This window comes from Struthio camelus, chromosome 2 (assembly GCF_040807025.1).
Source record: "Struthio camelus isolate bStrCam1 chromosome 2, bStrCam1.hap1, whole genome shotgun sequence".
NCBI lineage: Eukaryota > Metazoa > Chordata > Aves > Struthioniformes > Struthionidae > Struthio > Struthio camelus.
In genome coordinates, this window is record NC_090943.1 from 143,320,410 (window position 1) to 143,326,409 (window position 6,000).

Consider the following 6,000-nt stretch of genomic DNA (forward strand, 5'->3'; position numbering starts at 1 on the left):
AAGCATCATCCCTGAGAAAGTTGGGATGATGCAGATGCAGGAGCAGTTCACCTGCTCAGACCTACCAGTCACAAAACCCCTTGCTTTGTCTTTGTGATACCTGCCTGGGACACTGAATTAAGCCCATAAACTTGGTGGGACGAATTCACGCCTAACTGTGACCGGGATTTCTATCTCATTTTCCTGCATAGAAAGCATGCTTTAGCCCCTTCCTTTGCTTTATTCTTTGGATAGTAAGTTACCATATTAAAAGTCATGTTACTCTTTGGGAAGCCAAGGTAAAAGAAATGTTTTTTGCATGCAAGTGGGTTGTAGTAAAATCTATGTCAATTCCTGTGGGAGGGAGGGAGTCCCTGGGTATAGAGCCATATTGCAAACATTGAATTTGGTGACTTATCTGAATAGACAAACAACTGTCTTTAATGTATCATACAAAACTTACCATAACATACTTCTTTGCTAATTCTGATGGTTTTCTGAATTGCTGTCAAGCCTTTGAGGTATGTTTTACATGGAAATTGCATCTAAATGTCAAACTTGATAGGGACTTAATCAAAACCCTTCAGTAATAAACAGAATTTTTCACATATTTATTTGTAATACAAAGGAGGGAGACTATATGAAGGTGTGCATAAACATACAAATATATATCTATCTCAGTATTCATGGCTGTGTATCAGGGAGCAGTTAACATTTTTAGATATTTATGCAAAAAACATAGCATAACAAACACACAGGATTGCAAATGGTATTAATGAATTTGGAAGTGATTAACATTACTGAAAATTTGAACTTCTTAAGCGCCTCCACTTTTGGGTTTACACCCTTTGATTTTTATTCCCGGTGTGTTTACATTAACTACATTTTGTTAAAGTGCCCATATGAAGTGAATCTTTCTGGGACAGTTCTGCTATGATAACTGTTTGTGTCTTCTGGCTCCCTTACCTACATGAATGATTCCATATAGCTCATATATTCTTTATTTTAAAATCACACCCTCTCAGTTTTCAATACTATGCTGTATTGTGTACTATAGCTTAATTGTCTGCAGTGCATTGATTATGGCACTGTGAACCCTGGGAACTGCAATCTATAGTGTCTAGAGGTACCTTAAAACCCCAAATGTATCATCTGCCTCATGACTGCAATCTTGAAGAAAATCTACTGATAATGTTTTCTAGTTCATATACGACAGTGTGATCTGGGAGCAATGGTTGGAAGAAAGTTATATGCTGAAAGCTTTTATTCTCTTGTTGCTTCTGTCTCTCATCTAGTTTCTGATTTGAAAGTGCCTAAATCCAAGAAAGCTGAAAAAAGAACCCTTCTCTGCGTTTACAAGTGGACTGCACTTTGAAATGGCTACCGATAACAAAGAACATCCATGTAACATTGGAGTGCTTTCAAACACTGTAGTAATTTTAACGCTGAATTTGTTTTAAAAGCTCAAAAATACAAAAAGCACAAGAGATCCACGTGCATTGATAGGTATATGCACACAAAAATCGAATTGGAAGGAGAACAACCTTGGGTGTGAACACGAGAGGGAAAAAAAAAAAAACAGCAACAAAAAAGAGAGCATATGTCACCACAATAGCCATACCAGCTCAAATCTTGATAACAAATATGTAAAATATCTCTAAACCATATTGCAGCCTACACACTAGCCATAGGGTAATCAAGACCTCACATAAGCAAAGATATTACTGAACAGCTTATCTTCATAGAGAAGATCAGTTCCATATAGTCCCAAAGTTCACAGAGGAGCAGTCTACTATATTTATTATGAATATATTGCCAAGGATAGACAAGGTTCAGTTGTGCTGAATGGTTCCTAAGGTCATGGAATATCATTTTTCTAAAGCTTCCAGCTGGCAAATTCATCTTCTCACTCTCTCATTTAGTCCCTTGTGTTTATTTTATAATTGCACTCATGACAGTGGAATTACTGAACCCACCTGTGCAGTCTCAGTATGGCTGCTGTCAATGAAATGTATGTGAAAGTTATTAACTGGTCCATAAGCAAGTGATTCAAAGTATCCATATCAACTTTAGTCTCATATTTAGAACCGATACTCCACCTTTAATTAGCATTTTTGAAGGATGGCTTCAGCCTTTGGAATCCAGGGTCCAGGAAGAGGAGGTGTGTATGACACTGAGTGAAAGTGATCTATCAGATTTTGCTAGTATACTATTAAACTCAAGACTCTATTTGTGACTTGTGGCTAGCTACATGCAGGTACGGTGGAAACTTGTAGGAACGGATGCTCTAGGTGATGAGAGCCAGCCCTTTGCTATCAAAGGCAACCTCATCTAACCCATTGTCTGAAGCATGATGGCAGTAGGGTCCTTGGAGTGTATATAGTACAAAAGTCATACCATTAATCAAGTAAGTCCTTCTGCCTTCAAAACTGTTACCAGTGTCCTCATTCTCTTGATACGTGTAGAAGGTAACAGCGGCAAACAGCCAAGGATTTTGCTAGCTACTGGACTACCCACTCCTCCTTGAAATATGTATGAGAGACAAGAATAGAGAAATCCAACAGGGTCTAAGAATAAGGGGACGCTGTTCAAGATCAAGAGACTTTCTCTTTAGATGTTTACATTTGAGAATCTGTATGAGAATCAGATGACTACTATAGTCAACAGCAGCTGAGCGAGCAGAGTCCATTGATCCAGTGGAATTCAGTGCACTTCAAACCAGAAAGCCACTGGCTGACCAGGGGAGTAGCTCTCTAGGCACCATAGACTGCATTGACTAGACTTCCATTGACTGCCATGGTCTTTAATGCTTAGTTACACAGCAGATACATAGCTACCCAAAAATAGGTACCCAAGTTTAGGTTCTGAATCTGGATTTGTTTCCCTGCATAAAGGCTGAGTTCAGTTCCCTAAACAGAGGTGCTGAATGACATTTGAGATGTCCTAGGTATCTTAGGTAGCTTCCATCTCAGAAGGGTGAGAGTTTCTCTTAGATCCTTTCATACGTGTCAGTTATGTATGAATAACATCCTAAGCAATTGATATGAGGCCTAAATGAGCAAAGAAACTCTTTCAATCTTGGAGGAGGAGAGAGAGAGGATTTATTTCAGTATTTTATTTCTTTGAAGACTTCTACATTGCTCTAACAGAGGATGTCTGCAGCAGCAAGTGGACCTTGGTTTTGCAGTGCTGTGGGGAAATTTACACTATTGCCTTCCTCTTACCACTCGATATTTTGTTAAATCTAGGCCCCCAAAGCAATTCCAGCATTTGCTTTTACTATAATATTTGTTTGTTTCTCTTGAATCCCCAAGCAGCTACCGTGGAATTTTGTACAGTAGAATTGAAATGTCTGGTACACAGTGTCTCATACTGCTGAAGTACAGAGCATTGATTTTCATTCAAACGTTTATCTTTCCGTTTGCCTAGAGCTAGACACTGTATATTGTAATGAAAAAATAAATTGTTCAGACATGACTGGCTTAAGATTTCCTGGATTTTTTACAAATTTGGTATTAAATAATTATTAGATAAAATCCAGAAACATTCCAGAAAGCAGAGATAACAACCTTACTGTTGAGTGCCCCAGCCTGCAGAGGGCATGTCTCAGTGGACTTGGGGCCAGACACTAAACAGTTGGCAGACAAATTTTTTACAGCATTTTCCTTTGAATCATTTCTTCTTCCCCTTAGCATTTATTAAATTCATGAAGTTTTAGTTAGAGGGTTGAATTCTTGTTCTTCCAATTAATTTAAGGCCACCTGTTCCTAGTCTGGCAATTACTGCTTGCATTCCATGAGACCTTTGCACAGTCAGATTGGTAGAAAAAAACAGCATTGTAGAGAAAGATAAGGGTTCCAATATATATTTAATGATAGCGTCTAATTCATTTTCAACTGATGTGTAAGCCAGCATTTCTATGTCCTGGCAGTTAGAACTCTCAGAGATGTCACACTCATAATACTGTAATTCTTGGCTTTTTTTTTTTTAACTTATTGTAAATCTTTTACCTCCCTGAATGTAACATTTTCCAGAAGTGGAAAACCAGTCATCCTAGCTACTTAACAAACAGAAAAACTCTCCAGATGCTACTGTCATGCAAAGGCTTAAGTGCATTTAGTATTAAGTATTAAAAAAAAAAGCGTCAAGATTGCGCCAAGATTTCACAATAAACCTCTGCTTTTTATATACCCTGAATTCTATCATAAAAATGCAGCTGTTGTAACTAGTAAGTGTGATAGGTCATAAAAGACTGTGTTTTTGTGACTGAAACTAAACTGAGAATGGATAATTTTCATTTAAAACAAATAGGAGATAGATTAATGACATCATTCACATTTTTGGTGAATAAAAAACAGCAGAGAAAGATTGATATCGAAGTAAGAGAATTTATTTGTAAAATCATATTTTAACAGCTCTAAATACTGGGGCCATGTCTTTCTGACTGTGGAGGAGACGACCATCTGAAGTGTACTCGACTTCCTCTAAATTCTACGAAAATTTCCAGTAGAAGACATTCCTGTCAGAAAAAGTATATTAGAAAGGATTATGCTAGTTCCACCGGAACATGAAAACCTGGTCAGCAGGAACTGTCTATTGCCACACATTCAAATACTTCCCTCGAAAAATATTTTGAGGGATTTTAGATGGGTTTCAGCAGGGTGAAGGTATGAAGATTGCCGAACCTGCCTTATTCTGTTGGAGCCTTGCTGGCTGGCAGCTGGAGAGCTTATGAAGCTCAAATGAGATACTTTTGAAAAATTCAGTTTCAATTTTTCTGGAACCAAAATTTTAAGGTCCAGGCATCCCGTGCTAAAGCATTTGTTTTCGTTATGAAAAATTTTATATGCAAGGGAAATTTAAGTTCTTAAACAGATCTTGCATACTCAACACATTATTTGATGTTTGGGAAATTCCTCATCTAACTGAGGATTGTGTTTGTGTCCTTTCTTTCAGAGTCAGAATTCTGAAAAGATGAACAGCACGTTAACTTGCCTCTGTCTTCAGTCGGTATTACAGGTGGTCTTCTGAGATTTAGGAAACAAATCTTTTCCTTATTGCTCACTTTTTTAAAAGAAAAGAGATAGGAGATAATTTTATCTTCTTTCTGTGGGGAAAGAGGGAAATCTGACAGGCGTCAGAGCTGAAGGGAAGCATTGGTAATATGTTATTTGTCTGCAAAGAGGTGGCTGCCTCTTTTTCTATCTAATTACAATGACAGATTGTATCTGAAAAAAGGTGTCCGTGTTGCCAACAAGGACTTATTCATGTCATTCATGTCTTTCCCTCTCCAGCCTTGTATCACTTTAAATGAGACGAGAATTTGGCTTATAAGTGACAAGAAACTGGCTTTAATACGATGTAGTTAAATAGTTCAATCTGAACTAAAACAGAAATATTGTTGCAAGTGATTTCCTTTTTTCAATTCGTATGTGGCATTCTAGTCACTATTGCCTGGACTTGGTTCATTTAACTTTTGGTAGCTGAGGAACAGAAGTTAGAGGCAAGAACCTTTTCCCATGGACAGTGAAAAGAGGAAGGGAGGTAAGAGGAACACCTCTAGAGAGGTGATTCAGCCATTGAGAAACAAACTACTCCCCAGTGTTACCCATTTATATTCTTTCATTAAATGAAATATGGAACTAAGGGACAATGGTCCTAGCAGAGTTGTATCTGTTATGTATCATGAAATTCACCCATGTGTAGATAGCCAATACAGAGCCAGCACACCCCTTTTGCTCTCAATTCACAGGAAAAAACAAACAGAAACGCTACTTTTATATTATCCCTTTGCATATTCCCAAGGTATCAGTAGTTAATATACGTAAGTTAGTGTCAGCTACCTTCATTAATCAGTCCTTTAATACTCTGCCATACTTCACTTGCTATTGAGTAAACCCAAAGGTATAGTATTTTTGGCTTAAGTTTGGACATCACCTGCCCACCCAGGCTAAACATATGTTAACTAAAAAATCATGCTTTGTCAAATATTGTAATTTAAAATATAAAATTATAACATTA